Here is an 18,658-nt window from a genome sequence, read left to right on the forward strand (position 1 = left end):
ACGCCAAGGCCCACAGAATGACCACTTTCCACGTGAGGTATTATAGCTCCACGGATTTAAGTGGCTCAACCCAATGCGACTTCAGGAAATCCAACACCACGTTGAGATCCCACGGTGCCACTGGAGGCACAAACGGGGGCTGACTATGCAGCACTCCCTTAACAAAAGTCTGAACTTCAGGCAGTGAAGCCAGTTACATTTTGGTAGAAAATCGATAGAGCCGAAATCTGGACCTTAATGGAACCCAATTTTAGGCCCATAGTCATCTCTGACTGTAGGAAGTGCAGAAATCGACCTAGCTGAAATTTCTCCTTTGGGGCCTTCCTGGCCTCACAGTACGCAACATATTTCCGCCATATGCGGTGATAATGGTTTGCGTTCACTTCTTTCCTAGCTTCAAATAGCGTAGGGATAACTTCCTCCGGAATTCCCTTTTCCTTCAGGATCCGGCGTTCAACCGCCATGCCGTCAACGCAGCCGCGGTACGTCTTGGAACAGACAGGCCCCCTGCTGCAGCAGGTCCTGTCTGAGCGGCAGAGGCCATGGGTCCTCTGAGATCATTTCTTGGAGTTCTGGTTACCAAGCTCTTCTTGGCCAACCCGGAACAATGAGTATAGTTCTTACTCCTCTCCTTCTTATTATTCTCATTACCCTGGGTAAGAGAGGCAGAGAAGGGAACACATACACCGACTGGTACACCCACGGTGTTACCAGAGCGTCCTTGACCTGGTGCAATATCTTTGTAACTTTTAGTTGAGGCGGGACGCCATCATGTCCACCTGTGGCCTTTCCCAACGGTGTACAATCATTTGGAAGACTTCTGGATGAAGTCATCACTCTCCCGGGTGGAGGTTTCTTAGATGTCCACTCCGGGAATGAACACTGCTGACATTGCTAACACATGATTTTCCGCCCATCGGAGAATCCTTGTGGCTTCTGCCATCGCCATCCTGCTTCTTGTGCCGCCGTGTCGGTTTACATGAGCGACCGCCGTGATGTTGTCTGACTGGATCAGCACCGGCCGGTGTTGAAGCAGGGGTCTAGCCTGACTTAGGGCATTGTAAATGGCCCTCAGTTCCAGAATATTTATGTGTAGGGAAGTCTCCTGACTTTTCCATAGCATTGGAAGTTCCTTCCCTGTGTGACTGCCCCCCAGCCTCGAAGGCTGGCATCCGTGGTCACCAGGACCCAGTCCTGTATGCCGAATCTGCGGCCCCCTAGAAGATGAGCACTCTGCAGCCACCACAACAGCGACACCCTGACCCTTGGAGACAGGGTTATCCGCCGATGCATCTGAAGATGCGACCCGGACCACTTGTCCAACAGATCCCACTGGAAAATCCTTGCATGGGACCTGGCGAATGGAATTTCTTCGTAAGAAGCTACCATCTTTCCCAGGGCTCGCGTGCATTGATGCACCGACACCTGTATACGTATTAGGAGGTCTCTGTCTAGAGACAACAACTCCTTGGACTTCTCCTCCGGGAGAAACCCTTTTTATCCTGTTCTGTGTCCAAAACCATACCCAGGAACAGTAGACGCATCGTAGGAACCAGCTGCGACTTTGGAATATTCAGAATCCAGCCGTGCTGTTGTAGCACTTCCCGAGATAGTGCTACTCCGACGAACAACTGCTCCCTGGACCTCGCCTTTATAAGGAGATCGTCCAAGTACGGGATAATTATTTTGGCCATTACCTTGGTAAATACCTCGGTGCCGGGGACAGACCAACGGCAACGTCTGGAATTGGTAATGACAATCCTGTACCACAATATTGAGGTACTCCTGGTGAAGAGGGTAAATAGGGACATGCAGGTAATCATCCTTGATGTCCAGTTTGTGATATCATGAAATTCTCCAGGCTTGCAATAATCGCCCTGAGCGATTCCATTTTGAACTTGAACCTTCGTATATAAGTGTTCAAGGCTTTCAATTTTAGAATGGGTCTCACCGAACCGTCTGGTTTCGGTACCACAACATTTTGGAATAGTAACCCCGGCCTTGTTGAAGGAGGGGTACCTTGCTTTCACCTGCTGGAAGTACAGCTTGTGAATTGCCGCCAGTACTACCTTTCTCCGAGGGCAGCCGGCAAGGCTGATGTGAGGTAACAGCGAGGGGGAGTCACCTCGAACTCCAGCCTGTATCCCTGTGATACTATTTGCAGAACCTAGAGATCCACCTGTGGGCAAGCCCACTGGTCCCTGAAGTTCCCGAGACGCGCCCCTACCGCACCTGTCTCCACCTGTGGAGCCCCAGCGTCATGCGGTGGACTCAGAGGAAGCGGGGGAAGATTTTTGATCCTGGGAACTGGCTGCTGGTGCAGCTTTTTTCCTTCTTCCCTTGTCTCTGTGCAGAAAGGAAGCGCCTTTGACCCGCTTGATTTTCTGAAGCCGAAAGGACTGTACCTGAAAATACGGTGCTTTCTTAGGCTGTGAGGAAACCCGAGGTAAAATTTTTTCTTCCCAGCTGTTGCTGTGGATACGAGGTCCCAGAGACCATCCCCAAACAATTCCTCACCCTTATAAGGCAGAATCTCCATGTGCCTTTTACAGGCAGCATCACCTGTCCACTGCCGGGTTTCTAATACCCTCCTGGCAGAATGGACATTGCATTCATTCTGGATGCCAGCCGGCAAATATCCCTCTGTGCATCCTTTATATATAAGACAACGTCTTAAATATGCTCAATGTTAGCAAAATATTATCCCTGTCTAAGCGTATTAATATTATCTGACAGGGTATCAGACCACGCTGCAGCAGCCCTATTTATGCTGAGGCAATTGCAGGTCTCAGTATATAACCTGAGTGTGTAAATACAGACTTCAGGATCGCCTCCTGCTTTTTATCAGCAGGTTCCTTCAAGGTGGCCGTATCCTAAGACGGCAGTGCCACCTTTTGACAAACGTGTGAGCGCCTTATCCACCCTAAGGGATATCTCCCAACGTGACCTATCCTCTGGCGGGAAAGGGTACGCCATCAGTAACTTTTTAGAAATTACCAGTTTCTTATCGGGGGAAACCACGCTTCTTTACACACTTCATTCATTCATCTGATGGGGGAACAAAACACTGGCTGCTTTTTCTCCCCAAATATAAAACCCCTTTTATGTGGTACTTGGGTTCATGTCAGAAAATGCGTAACACATTTTTCATTGCCGAGATCATGTATCGGATGTTCCTAGTGGATTGTGTATATGTCTCAACCTCGTCGCCACTGGAGTCAGACTCCGTGTCGACATCTGTGTCTGCCATCTGAGGTAACGGGCGTTTTTTGAGCCCCTGATGGCCTTTGAGACGCCTGGGCAGGCGCGGGCTGAGAAGCCGGCTGTCCCACAGCTGTTACGTCATCCAGCCTTTTATGTAAGGAGTTGACACTGTCGGTTAATACCTTCCACCTATCCATCCACTCTGGTGTCGGCCCCACAGGGGGAGACATCCCATTGATCGGCCTCTGCTCCGCCTCCACGTAACCTTCCTCATCCAACATGTCGACACAGCCGTACCGACACATCGCACACACACAGGGAATGCTCTGACTGAGGACAGGACCCCACAAAGTCCTTTGGGGAGACAGAGAGAGAGTATGCCAGCACACACCAGAGCGCTATATAATGCAGGGATTAACACTATAACTGAGTGATTTTTCCCCAAATAGCTGCTTGTATACATATATTGCGCCTAAATTTAGTGCCCCCCCTCTCTTTTTAACCCTTTGAGCCTGAAAACTACAGGGGAGAGCCTGGGGAGCTGTCTTCCAGCTGCACTGTGAAGAGAAAATGGCGCCAGTGTGCTGAGGGAGAAGCCCCGCCCCTTTTTCAACTGACTTTCTCCCGCTTTTTCTGGAATACTGGCAGGGGTAATTTTACATCTATATAGCCTCTAGGACTATATATGATGTAGATTTGCCAGCCAAGGTGTCATATATTGCCCTCAGGGCGCCCCCCCCCCCAGCGCCCTGCACCCATCAGTGACTGGAGTGTGAGGTGTACATGAGGAGCAATGGCGCACAGCTGCAGTGCTGTGCGCTACCTTGGTGAAGACCGAAGTCTTCTGCCGCCGATTTTCCGGACTCTTCATGCTTCTGGCTCTGTAAGGGGGACGGCGGCGCGGCTCCGGGAACGAACACCAAGGTCGGGTCCTGCGGTCGATCCCTCTGGAGCTAATGGTGTCCAGTAGCCTAAGAAGCCCAAACTACCACCTGTTAGGTAGGTTCGCTTCTTCTCCCCTTAGTCCCTCGCTGCAGTGAGTCTGTTGCCAGCAGATCTCACTGTAAAATAAAAAACCTAAATATACTTTCTTTCTAGGAGCTCAGGAGAGCCCCTAGTGTGCATCCAGCTCAGCCGGGCACAAGAATCTAACTGAGGTCTGGAGGAGGGTCTTAGTGGGAGGAGCCAGTGCACACCAGGTAGTCCTAAAGCTTTCTTTAGTTGTGCCCAGTCTCCTGCGGAGCCGCTAATCCCCATGGTCCTTACGGAGTCCCAGCATCCACTTAGGACGTCAGAGAAATATATATATATATACACACACACACACACACACACACACACACACACACACACTAGTAAAACTATACATCTCTATGTGTTCAGAAAGTATTTATCAAAACAAAGAGCCATGCAGCTTTACAAAGCTCCTTTTACTAGTAAATCTATTGTAAATTATGGGGTACATTCAATAAGAGTTGTTGTATTCAATCATGCAGTTGTCGGAGTGGACCAGACAACCCCTATTCAAAGAGCGGCCAAATCCGACCGTCTGATTTGGCCGTTCCCCGAGTCCTGTCCTGCCGCTGCTGGCAGCGGCTGCCGGGTGCGCTGACAGCAGCGGCGGGAGGAGCATCGTGAGGCGGCCGGCGGGTGAGCATCGTGAGGCGGCCGGCGGGGGGAGCAGCGTGACGGCGGGGGGAGCAGCGTGAGGCGGCCGGCGGGGGAGCAGCGTGAGGCGGCCGGCGGGGGGAGCAGCGTGAGGCGGCCGGCGGGGGGAGCAGCGTGAGGCGGCCGGCGGGGGGAGCAGCGTGAGGCGGCCGGCGGGGGGAGCAGCGTGAGGCGGCCGGCGGGGGGAGCAGCGTGAGGCGGCCGGCGGGGGGAGCAGCGTGAGGCGGGCCGGCGGGGTAGCTTCCAGCGGCGGCCGGAGCTGTCAGCGGGAGTGATGTCTGCGGTGGAGGCACTACAGGTACTAGTCTCATCCCCGTAGCCCTTCGCATCACTCCCTTCTCCTCAGCTCAAGTCAGATTGAGTTTGTCGGAAAGGGGGCCAAAACCTGTCGGATTTGGCCCCGTTTCCGACAGCAGCAGGTGGATTGGCTGGTATTCCGCCGATCCACCTGCTTTCCGACAGCATGCCGACAAGTCAGGTTTCCCGACTTGTCGAAAAAAAATGTGCCCCTATTGAATAGGTCGGAACCCCTTCCGACCTATTCCAGTCGGAAACTGCCATCTTTCCGACATGACGGCAGTTTCCGACTCTTATTGAATAGAGCCCTATATTTATATTTACTAGTAAATCATATAACCTCTAGTTATATTTACTAGTAAATCTATTGTAAATTATATAAGCTCTCAAAAATAATAATAATAATTTTGTTGTTATTGATACAGGTTGAGTCTCCCATATCCAAAATGCTTGGGACCAGAAGTATTTTAGATACTGGGATTTTACATATTTTGGAATAATTGCATACCATAATAAGATATCTTGTGGATGGGACCCAAGGCTTAACACAGAATGCATTTATGATTCATATACACCTTATATACACAGAGCCTAAAGGTAATTTTATACAATATTTTTAATAATTTTGTGCACACTCAAATAATTAACAGATCATACAATTAATAGTCCCCAATTTATTATCACTCCTAAGCAGTCAGTGTATACTCATAGGCACACACTAAGCAAGGTTGTTAGAAACAGAACTGTAGCTATACAAAATACACAGCTTCTGATGACATAATACACTTTAAAAGACATCAAATATAAAACGACTAGTTACTAGCCTGTCAAAATGACGGAACATCATAACAGTAATGTTAGAGCTGGTGGCTGTACAGGATATAAAGACTAATTAGTCAGACATACATATTTGTGTAAAACAGTAGTAATTGCATGTGAATATGTTAGCATTAGTACATGAAAAGTTGAACATATACAGTCCGTTTCAGTGCAAATATTTACATCTACATGGATTTCAAATTTTTGCAGTAAAGTAGCTTCTGCCATCTAGTGTCTACTCTGCTGACTTCTAACATAGTGGCATGTGCCTATATCTCGCCAGCAGCAAAATACAAATCCCTGATATTATGGGGCTAACTCAGACTGGATCGCTACAGCGGCAGCGATCGCAGTCTGAATCTTTTTTTAGAGTGTGCATGCGCAGCGGCCACACTGCGCGTGCGCACCCCAGGAGCCCAGTAGGATGCTATGAGCATCTCTGGGCTGCGATCGACTCTGCCTTATTGACAGGCAGAGGCGGGAAGGGGCGTGCCAACAGTTCAGACTATCCCTGTGCTGGGCATTTCCCCGCATGTCAGAGTAACTGATCGTAGATGTGCTAAATTTAGCACATCTACGATCAACACTGAATTACCCCCTATATTTGAAGATATACTGTATCTAATGAAAAGTGTACTTTTGTGGTATGTGCCTCTTTTCCACTGAACCCCTCAATTGTTAATAAAGCAGTAAAGATTGTTTAACTTTGTTTCGGTACTGTCAGGATCTGGCAGTCAGCTTCCCGTCATTTTCCTTTCATATGGGCACCTCTCTAACGGCAGGGATCGCTGCGCACCTGCGGCTCTCTGGTGGCTGCATGCTGCTTAGCTAATCACCAAAGTAGCAGATCCCAGTCGTGACCTGGATCACCAATCCTACCACAGCAAGGGGTATAAAGGCTTTCCAGGTGCACTGGCAAATGCCCAGTGCAAAGTTGTGAATTACCAGCATACTTTGGCTCCAGATTTCCTGCATTCAGCGTTCAGACTGTATTTTATTGTCGCTTGATATCAGTTCTGATCCGGTCTGCAGTACTCAGGTTCCAGTTCATTCATCAGTGACTCCAATTCCTGCCATGTTGCTCCTGTTATCAGTACCAACTCGGTCCATGGTACTACAGATCCCAGCTCAGTTTTCAGTAATTCTAGTTCCAGCATGATTCTTCCCGATACTGTTACCAACCCGGACCTCAGCACTACTGGTCTCAGTTCTCTGCTAGTGGCTCCAACACAGTCTGCGATATACAGATATAGCCACACTCATTGTTGCCGCAATATGCACACAAGTATCGCGGAAATGAGTAGCTGCACCCAGATGCGACAATTTGCACCAGTGACTAGGTAATGTATTATCTATAGGCCACAGGGGCCTGTAAATGTGCACACTACCTGCGGCAATCTAGACGCGAGTGTGAATAGCCGCACTATAGATGGGTGCTGCCTCATCTGTAACTGGTTCCAGCTGGTCCTAGCACGGCATCCAGCATAGCCAATCTCAGCATGGCAACCAGCACAGCCAGTCCCTGCCCGACATATAGCTTAGCTGGTCCCAGTAAAGTAACTGGTATAACCAGCCCCAGCATGGCATCCCACTTACCGCTTCCATAGAATTTGACGGCAGATCAGAACCACTTGGCCGTTGGCCGATCGTCTGCCCCTTTTCTAACCATATTGTTACCGCAAATCCTATCTGAGTCTTATTTCTTTGTAATGATATCCTTATGTCTATACCATGCATGTTTAAATTCCTCTACAGTCTTAGCCTCTACCACCTCTGCTGGGAGGCTATTCCACTTCTCCACGACCCTTTCTGTGAAGTAATTCTTCCTCAAATTTCCCCTTAACCTACCTTCTTCCAGTTTCAGTGTATGTCCTCGTGTTATAATACTACTGTTCCTTTGAAGAATGTGTCCCTCCTGGACTTTCTATCATGTCCCCCCTTTCTTCTCCAAACTATACATGTTAAGATCTTTTAGGCTTTCCAGATAAGTTTTGTGATGTAGGTCATGCACCATTTTGGTTGCCATTCTTTGTATTAATAACCTTCTGAAGATACGGCCTCCAGAATTGAACAGAGTATTCTAGATGAGGCCATACCAATGACTTATACAGTGGCATTATTACTTCTTTCTTTCTGCTGCTGCTGAGAGCCAGTACGGCTATTAGGGCCTAATTCAGACCATATCGCAGCAGCAAATTTGTTCTCTAATGGGCACAACCATGTGCACTGCAGGTGTAGCAGATATAACATGTGCAGAGAGAGTTAGATTTGGGTGGGTTATATTGTTTTTGTGCAGGGTTAATACTGGCTGCTTTATTTTTACACTGCCATTTAGATTTCAGTTTGAACACACCCCACCCAAATCTAACCCTCTCTGCACACGTTATATCTGCCCCCCTGCAGTGCACATGGTTTTGCCCATTAGAGAGCAAACTTGCTGCTGCGATCAGTTCTGACTTTGGGGGTAATTCCAAGTTGATCGCAGCAGGACATTTTTTAGCAGTTGGGCAAAACCATGTGCACTGCAGGGGGGGCAGATATAACATGTGCAGAGAGAGTTAGATTTGGGTGGGTTATTTTGTTTCTGTGCAGGGTAAATACTGGCTGCTTTATTTTTACACTGCAATTAAGATTGCAGATTTAACTCACCACACCCAAATCTATCTCTCTCTGCACATGTTATATCTGCTCCCCCTGCAGTGCACATGGTTTTGCCCAACTGCTAAAAAATTTCCTGCTGCGATCAACTTGGAATTACCCCCTTAGGCCCTTAGTCTAGTTGGCTGCAATTCAGCCTAGGTCCATTATCTGCAACCTACTGTACTGCATTTCTGGCCTAGATCACCCTCGCTTCCGCAAGTCTCTGACTACATCAGACCGCCCAGTTTCCTACATACAGTGCACGCCTCTGTTGCAGCCCTAATATCGACCCTGAGAACACAACACCCTCCAGATCTGACAGATACACATTTAGCTGTTACATATCTTGTTGTCCAGGCAGATAACCTTAGAGCTTCAGATCCTAGTATCTCAGATTCCAGGAGCAACATTTTAGCAACAGCTTTTAGGGAAATAGGGAAAGATTCAATTAGATGCAACTTTTTACTATTCACTTAGAAACACAGGTTTCACGGCTACTAGTTCACAACTCCAGACGGGATGAAGTTATGTGACCAGCTGTCAGATCCCAAATGCTGTTCACCCATACCCAACCCCTCCAGACTAGGGGAAAACTAAGAAAATCCTTATTTGAATGAAAAAATGTCTGGTCCTAATGCAGTACATCTGGTACACTACGCCTAATGAATAATAATATATTTACAGGTGTTCAAATAAGAGAATATGGCCAATTATGGTCATGTTTCAAGTAATTTTCTCTAAAAAGCAGAAAAATAGGTTGAGGTGTTGCACCTTTGGGACATGAGGATTTAAATCTGCAGATTAGAGAACTAGTCCCCCCCCCCCCCCCCCCAGTGTTTTGTAAACTTGGATATAAACACTTAAAATCACAGTTGATGCACTATAATGTACCCCAAATGCTCTAACCACAGTTATTTGTTAACATACAAGTAACGGCTATAATGTTTCCTTTATATTTAAAAATTGGAAGGAGTAATCATTTGACACCTTTAAGAAAAGTCCCCAACACTGTTTATATACTTCTACGCTGTCCTGCTATATTGTTTATCACTTTTTTGGAGTTCAGGATAGGTTCCCCTTCCTTTTTATACACTCCACATAGTTCATAGTTCACAGTGTTAATGCGTGACATTGGCAGGATGCACATAACTTGCTGTTTGGAATTTATTTACACTAGCTGTTCCTATTTTTCTTTGGCCAAAGAAATCCCATGATATGTGAACAAAATGCATGCAAAACTTCATAGTATAGAACTCATTACTAGTTTAATACCATTCGATAGAAAAAGATTGAAATATAGACCTTGGTGTTTAAATAGTTACCAGGCAACATCCTTCAGTGCAGTAGATGCTGGAAATACTGTATCATCATATAGTTACGTTTCTTTGTGTAATTACGCAGAAGAAATTTTATATTTTTTATGTACTCACCAAACTCCTATTTTGTACACAAAATACAATAGTTTTAACTAAATAGTTAAAACTATTGCTGAGCTGAAACTATCCCCCCCCTCCCCAACCTCTCTAACCCCTCCAAGTTATTTAACTAACAAAGCCAAAAGAAGAACTAAGTATGATACAGCACAACCAACAAGAATAATTATGGAGGAATTGCAGGGTCCCCCAGACGGATTAAGAGAAAAGGATTTTACAGTGAGTAAAACAAAAAATCCAATTCTTTCTTTCATGCAATCTGGGAAACACTGCGTTGTTTAAGCTTGGAGGTCCCAAAGCAAGTCTCATAGTAGAGAAGGGTGGGGAAGGGGGGAGGGAGTGGTGTCTAGAGGGAATTCACTGGCCAAGCCACGCACAATACCAGACAACCATGAGGAATCGCAACCACAATGTGTGAAACTAGCAAAGTAATGGAGAAATGTCTTTGGAAGTCCAATGAGCCTTCCAGCAGAGCTGCACAACGAGGGCCCCTGCCATAAAGTCCCTGAAGTACTCACAGCCGGAGAACGTACCCTAGCTTTCTTTCATCTGAAGTGCATATGCTCAATATGTGAGTGTACTATTTTATGAATGTTATGACCCTTGCTGTTTAAAGTGTGGATGCTGGGTGCTCGTGTACATAAGTAATTTTGTCTGTCAACATGTTTGGCTGATGACAATAAACGATACTTTTCTTTATCAAAACCTACATACAGTTAGACCAGAAGCGATGTACTGTAGTGAGCTACAGGCTACTAGGAGGTAGGCATACAGCGTCGATGAACTGTAGAAAAGACCAAGAGGCTACCAAAACAACCTGCTTCGAGTCACATAAGCCACAATGCCCTGGCAACATGCATAGAGACTAACAGGTACAGCAGGACGAAAGAGTATGGAACACGACCTCCAAGATTATGAGAAAATCGGGAAACCAAATCTGGTTGGGAAGACGGCGTTGTACAAAGCAAAACTCAGGCAAAGATAAAAACCAGTGAAGCCACATGGGACACAAACAAACGGCCCACACTGCTAAACAACAAGCGCAGTTCCAATAGCACAGCCCAGTGACTGAACTAAGAAAATGTAGAGAGACCGTTAGCCACACATAAAAAGAAAAGGAAAACCCTCAATTTGTAAGCCCAAAATCATAAGCAAACCTCAAAGTATCAGAGTGTCAGAAGATACCAACACAACAGACTTAAAAAGGTCATCTAATAATTGATCCTTATGTCCTTACTACCATACTGCAAACTAGAATCACTGACAGAATGGAAACTACAGGATTTAAACAGAATCCCAATAATCCTGAACAGTGCACCAGAGTTCTAGCAGAACCTGGAAAGTCAGGAACCTGAATATCTGAAAATAAGATTTTACTTACCGGTAAATCTATTTCTCGTAGTCCGTAGTGGATGCTGGGGACTCCGTAAGGACCATGGGGAATAGACGGGCTCCGCAGGAGACAGGGCACTTTAAGAAAGAATTTGGATTCTGGTGTGCTCTGGCTCCTCCCTCTATGTCCCTCCTCCAGACCTCAGTTAGAGAAACTGTGCCCGGAAGAGCTGACAGTACAAGGAAAGGATTTTGGGAATCCAGGGCAAGACTCATACCAGCCACACCAATCACACCGTACAACTTGTGATAAGCTTACCCAGTTAACAGTATGAACAACAACAAAGCATCAGATCAATCCTGATGCAACTATAACATAACCCTTATTTAAGCAATAACTATATACAAGTATTGCAGAAGTCCGCACTAGGGATGGGCGCCCAGCATCCACTACGGACTACGAGAAATAGATTTACCGGTAAGTAAAATCTTATTTTCTCTAACGTCCTAGTGGATGCTGGGGACTCCGTAAGGTCCATGGGGATTATACCAAAGCTCTCAAACGGGCAGGAGAGTGCGGATGACTGCAGCACCGAATGAGCAAACACAAGTTCCTCCTCAGCCAGGGTATCAAACTTGTAGAACTTTGCAAAAGTGTTCGAACCTGACCAAGTAGCTGCTCGGCAAAGCTGTAATGCCGAGACCCCTCGGGCAGCCGCCCAAGAAGAGCCCACCTTCCTTGTGGAGTGGGCTTTTACTGATTTTGGCAGCGGCAATCCAGCCGCAGAATGAGCCTGCTGAATCGTGTTACAGATCCAGCGAGCAATAGTTTGCTTTGAAGCAGGAGCACCCAGCTTGTTGGATGCATACAGGATAAACAGCGACTCAGTTTTCCTGACTCTAGCCGTTCTGGTTACATAAACCTTCAAAGCCCTGACCACATCTAGTAACTCGGAATCCTCCAAGTCACGAGTAGCCACAGGCACCACAATAGGTTGGTTCATATGAAAAGATGACACCACTTTTGGCAGAAATTGTGGACGGGTCCGCAATTCTGCCCTGTCCATATGGAAAACCAGATAGGGGCTTTTATGTGACAAAGCCGCTAATTCTGACACACGCCTAGCCGAAGCCAAGGCTAACAGCATGACCACCTTCCCCGTGAGATATTTTAACTCCACGGTTTGAAGTCGCTCAAACCAGTGTGACTTCAGGAAACTCAACACCACGTTAAGAACCCAAGGTGCCACTGGAAGCACAAAAGGGGGCTGAATATGCAGCACTCCCTTTACAAACGTCTGAACTTCAGGCAGAGAAGCCAGTTCTTTTTGAAAGAAAATAGACAGGGCCGAAATCTGGACCTTAATGGAACCCAATTTTAGGCCCAAAGTCACTCCCGACTGTAGGAAGTGAAGGAAACGGCCCAGCTGAAATTCCTCCGTGGGGGCATTCCTGGCCTCACACCAAGCACCATATTTTCGCCATATACGTTGATCATGTTTAGCCGTCACGTCCTTCCTAGCCTTTATCGGCGTAGGAATAACCTCATCCGGAATGCCTTTTTCTGCTAGGATCCGGCGTTCAACCGCCATGCCGTCAAACGCAGCCGCGGTAAGTCTTGGAACAGACAGGGCCCCTGTTGCAACAAGTCCTGTCTTAGAGGCAGAGGCCATGGGTCCTCTGTGAGCATTTCTTGCAGATCTGGATACCAAGTCCTTCTTGGCCAATCCGGAACAATGAGTATTGTTCTCACTCCTCTTTTTCTTATGATTCTCAGCACCTTGGGTATGAGAGGAAGAGGAGGAAATACATAAACCGACTGGAACACCCACAGTGTCACTAGTGCATCTACAGCTATCGCCTGAGGGTCTCTTGACCTGGCGCAATACCTCTGTAGCTTTTTGTTGAGGCGGGATGCCATCATGTCCATTTGTGGCAGTTCCCACCGACTTGCAATCTGCGTGAAGACTTCTTGATGAAGTCCCCACTCTCCCGGGTGGAGGCTGTGTCTGCTGAGGAAGTCTGCTTCCCAGTTGTCCACTCCCGGAATGAACACTGCTGACAGTGCGCTTACGTGATTCACCGCCCAGCGAAGAATTCTGGTGGCTTCCGCCATCGCCACCCTGCTCCTTGTGCCGCCTTGGCGGTTTACATGAGCCACTGCGGTGATGTTGTCTGACTGAATCAGAACCGATTGGTCGCGAAGCAGGGTCTCTGCTTGACGTAGGGCGTTGTATATGGCCCTTAGTTCCAGGATGTTGATGTGAAGGCAAGCCTCCTGACTTGACCACAGACCTTGGAAATTTCTTCCCTGTGTGACTGCCCCCCACCCTCGGAGGCTTGCATTCGTGGTCACCAGGACCCAGTCCTGAATGCCGAATCTGCGGCCCTCGAGGAGGTGAGCACTCTGCAGCCACCACAGGAGAGACACCCTGGCCCTGGGGGATAGGGTGATCAGCCGATGCATCTGTAGATGTGATCCGGACCACTTGTCCAACAGATCCCATTGAAAGGTCCTCGCATGGAACCTGCCGAAGGGAATGGCCTCGTAGGATGCCACCATCTTTCCCAGGACTCGCGTGCAGTGATGCACCGACACCTGTTTTGGTTTTAATAGGTCTCTGACCAGTGTCATGAGCTCCTGAGCCTTCTCCATCGGGAGATAAAACCTCCTCTGGTCTGTGTCCAGAATCATGCCCAGGAAGGGCAGACGAGTCGTAGGAATCAACTGCGACTTTGGAATATTTAGAATCCAGCCGTGCTGTTGTAACACTTCCCGAGAGCGTGCTACGCTGATCAGCAACTGCTCTCTGGACCTCGCCTTTATGAGGAGATCGTCCAAGTATGGGATAATTGTGACCACTTGCTTTCGCAGGAGCACCATCATTTCCGCCATTACCTTGGTAAATACTCTCGGTGCCGTGGAGAGACCAAACGGCAACGTCTGGAATTGGTAATGACAATCCTGTACCACAAATCTGAGGTACGCCTGATGAGGTGGATAAATGGGGACATGAAGGTATGCATCCTTTATGTCCAGAGACACCATAAAATCCCCCCCTTCCAGGCTTGCGATGACCGCTCTGAGCGATTCCATCTTGAACTTGAACCTTTTCAGGGATATGTTCAGGGATTTTAAATTCAATATGGGTCTGACCGAACCGTCCGGTTTCGGTACCACAAACATGGTCGAATAATAACCCAAGGAGGGGAACCTTGACCACCACCTGCTGAAGATACAATTTGTGAATTGCAGCTAACACTATTTCCCTCTCTAAGGGGGAAGCTGGCAGGGCCGATTTGAGGTATCAGTGAGGGGGCATCTCTTCGAATTCCAGCTTGTATCCCTGAGACACAATCTCTATTGCCCAGGGATCCACCTGGGAGTGAACCCACTTGTGGCTGAAATTTCGGAGACGCGCCCCCACCGGGCCTAGCTCCGCCTGTGGAGCCCCAGCGTCATGCGGTGGATTTAGTAGAAGCCAGGGAGGACTTCTGTTCCTGGGAACTAGCTGTGTTGAGCAGCTTCCTTCCTCTGCCCCTGCCTCTGTCAAGAAAGGACGCACCTCGGACTTTCTTGCCTTTTTGTGATCGAAAGGACTGCATTTGGTAATACGGTGCTTTTTTAGGTTGTGAGGGAACATATGGCAAAAAATTTGACTTTCCAGCAGTAGCTGTGGAGACCAGGTCCGAGAGACCCTGCCCAAACAATTCCTCACCCTTGTAAGGTAAAACCTCCATATGCCTTTTTGAGTCGGCATCGCCTGTCCATTGCAGAGTCCACAGGACCCTTCTGGCAGAAATCGACATTGCATTTATTCTAGAGCCCAGTAGGCTAATGTCTCTTTGAGCATCTCTCATATATAGGACATCGTCTTTTATATGCCCCAGGGTCATTAATATAGTATCCTTGTCTAAGGTATCAAGTTCCTCAGATAAGGTATCCGTCCACGCTGCTACAGCACTACACACCCAGGCCGACGCAACTGCCGGCCTTAGTAAGGTACCTGAATGTGTATAAATGGACTTCAGGGTACCCTCTTGCTTTCTATCCGCAGCATCTTTTAGGGTGGCCGTATCCTGTGACGGCAGGGCTACCCTCTTGGATAAGCGTGTTAGAGCTTTGTCCACCCTAGGGGAGGATTCCCAGCGTAACCTGTCCGTTGGCGGGAAAGGATACGCCATAAGCATCCATTTGGAAATCTGCAGTTTTTTATCTGAAGATTCCCAAGCCTTTTCACATAACTCATTTAGCTCATGTGAAGGGGGAAAGGTCACCTCCTGCCTTTTTTCCCCATACATATGAACTCTCTTGTCAGGGACTGGGGTTTCCTCTGTGATGTGCAACACATCCTTCATTTCTATAATCATATAACGGATGGCTTTAGCCAATTTAGGCTGTAACTTTGCATCATCGTAATCGACACTGGAGTCAAAATCCATGTCGGTATCTGTGTCAACAATTTGGGATAGTGGGCGCTTCTGAGACCCTGACGGCCTCTGCGACATAGGATCAGGCATGGGCTGAGACCCCGGCTGTCCCACGGCATCAGCTTTATCCAACCTTTTATGCAAGGAAGTAACATTATCATTTAAAACCTTCCACATATCCATCCAATCGGGTGTCGGCGCCATCGGCGGCGACCCCACATTCATTTGTTCCCGCTCTGTTTCCACATAGCCTTCCTCGTCAAACATGCCGACACAAGCGTACCGACACACCACACACACAGGGGATGCTCTATTTGAAGACAGTTCCCCCCACAAGGCCTTTTGGAGAGACAGAGAGAGAGCATGCCAGCACACACCCCAGCGCTATATGTCCCAGGAATCACACAGTAACTTAGTGTTAACCCAGTAGCTGCTGAATATTATGTTTTTGCGCCTAATTTATGTGCCCCCCCTCTCTATTTACCCTCTTCTACCGTGAATCTGCAGGGGAGAGCCTGGGGAGCTTCCGCTCAGCAGAGCTGTGGAGAAAAAATGGCGCTGGTGAGTGCTGAGGAAGAAGCCCCGCCCCTCAGCGGCGGGCTTCTGTCCCGCGTTTCTGTATAATATTATGGCGGGGGCTCATACATATATACAGTGCCCAACTGTATATATGTCTAACTTTTGCCAAGAGGTCCTAATTGCTGCCCAGGGCGCCCCCCCCTGCGCCCTGCACCCTCAGTGACCGGAGTATGTGGGTGTAGTGTGGGAGCAATGGCGCACAGCTGCAGTGCTGTGCGCTACCTCAGTTAAGACTGGAGTCTTCTGCCGCCGATTTTGAAGTCTTCTTGCTTCTTTCACCCGGCTTCTGCGAGGGGGGCGGCGGCGCGGCTCCGGGATCGGACGACAAAGGGTGAGATCCTGTGTACGATCCCTCTGGAGCTAATGGTGTCCAGTAGACTAAGAAGCAGGACCTATCTTCAGAGAGTAGGGCTGCTTCTCTCCCCTCAGTCCCACGATGCAGGAAGCCTGTTGCCAGCAGATCTCCCTGAAAATAAAAAACCTAACAAAATACTTTCTTATAGCAAGCTCAGGAGAGCTCACTAAACAGCACCCAGCTCGTCCGGGCACAGATTCAAACTGAGGTCTGGAGGAGGGACATAGAGGGAGGAGCCAGAGCACACCAGAATCCAAATTCTTTCTTAAAGTGCCCTGTCTCCTGCGGAGCCCGTCTATTCCCCATGGTCCTTACGGAGTCCCCAGCATCCACTAGGACGTTAGAGAAAATGGTAACACAGTTAACTCTACAACTGAAAATCAGCACCTAGGAGCGCAACCACCCAGCAATAATGGATGTGGAAGGCTCTCCAGCATCCATGGTGGGGCCAAGCCTGCGCTCTCCCAAGAAAACAGAACTGAATTGGAGGGATAACCACGGATTGGTAAACTTGGCTTACAGCACTGGCCCACAGTACAGTTACTGTAGACCAAAAGGTCTCTACGCGGACAAGACTGCTCCCTGGGAGTTGGAGACAAACAGTCAACCCAATGTCAAGAAGGGGGAAAAGGTCAGAAAGGAAAAAAACAGGAAGGATTGACTGGGAAAGGGCTATGAAAATCTAATCCCGGGTGAGGTACTGGGAGATGTGAGCCACAGACCCAGGACATTTAGAAGTGAAGGGCATGGACAAACCTACAAATGAAAGTGCTGTCTTGGATTTGGCTACACCCTACTCCTGACAGCCACTTGATCGAATCTGCAGGAGTGAGATTGGTCCAATAAAAATAGTGGGAAATCACCCTGTCACAAAACTGAAATGACATATGGTTACAGTCACCCCATGGCCTAGCTATCTCTGGGTTACTGAAGTCTGAAGACTAGGAGACGCTTTTACTAAGTCAACATCTGGAAAAAAGGTTGACACTGTGAAAAAGACGATATCTGGCAAATGTCAACATTGGCGTTAGGTTTAACGGTTATGGTTAGGCAAACCTAAAAACTAGATTGTGGACATTGTGACGATGTCTACATTTCATCAGTGTCGACACGATGTAGTGGTGCCATAGAAGGAACAAGCTGTAAACAAAATGCTGAATCTGTGTATCATATAATCATTAGATTCTCAAAGCTCTGCTGCTCTAAAAAACATTGTATTAACAGGTGGTATGACATATCTTGCAGCTCACAAATGGCATGAGGGTATAAAGACTTTATTATTATTATTATTATTATTATCTGTAATTTATAAGGCATCACATTCAGCAAGTATAGACTCAGGTTTTGGGGCAGATATATTAAGCCTAGAGAAGTGATAAAGCAGTGAGTGATAAGTGGAAGGTGATAACGCACCAGCCAATCAGCTCATGTCATTTTTCAAATCCGTAATGATTGGCTGGTGCGTTATCACCTTCCACTTATCACTTCTCCAGGCTTAATACATCTGCTCCATTGTACCTAATTCTCCTAAGGTGTGCTTTTTCTCTTTTGTACCCTTTGGTATTCTACTTGATTTAAAAAACAAACAAACACAAAATCCCCGAATGTTCCTAGCAGTAAATGTATCTATATCGTTTTACTTATCATTTATCATCCTCCCTGTACTGAAATAGAACTGTTGCACGAACGTTTACATTATTTTCTTATTTATATAGAGACAATACACACACAAAAAAATAAAAATAAAATTCAAGTAATAAGTAAGGTGATGCAGGAGTAAAATGTTGCACAACAATGGGGGTAATTCTGAGTTGATCGCAGCAGGAACTTTGTTAGCAGTTGGACAAAACCATGTGCACTGCAGGGGAGGCAGATATAACATGTGCAGAGAGACTTAGAT

The 18,658-nt window shown here is 47.5% G+C and overlaps 1 protein-coding gene across 3 annotated transcripts in view; it reads right to left on the reverse strand.

Moving 5' to 3' along the window:
- Positions 1-18,658, reverse strand: part of KNTC1 (kinetochore associated 1) — a 736,750-nt gene that overhangs the window by 78,424 nt on the left and 639,668 nt on the right. The window lies entirely within an intron of this gene.

Source organism: Pseudophryne corroboree, chromosome 1 (genome assembly GCF_028390025.1).
Source record: "Pseudophryne corroboree isolate aPseCor3 chromosome 1, aPseCor3.hap2, whole genome shotgun sequence".
In the NCBI taxonomy this organism is placed as follows: domain Eukaryota; kingdom Metazoa; phylum Chordata; class Amphibia; order Anura; family Myobatrachidae; genus Pseudophryne; species Pseudophryne corroboree.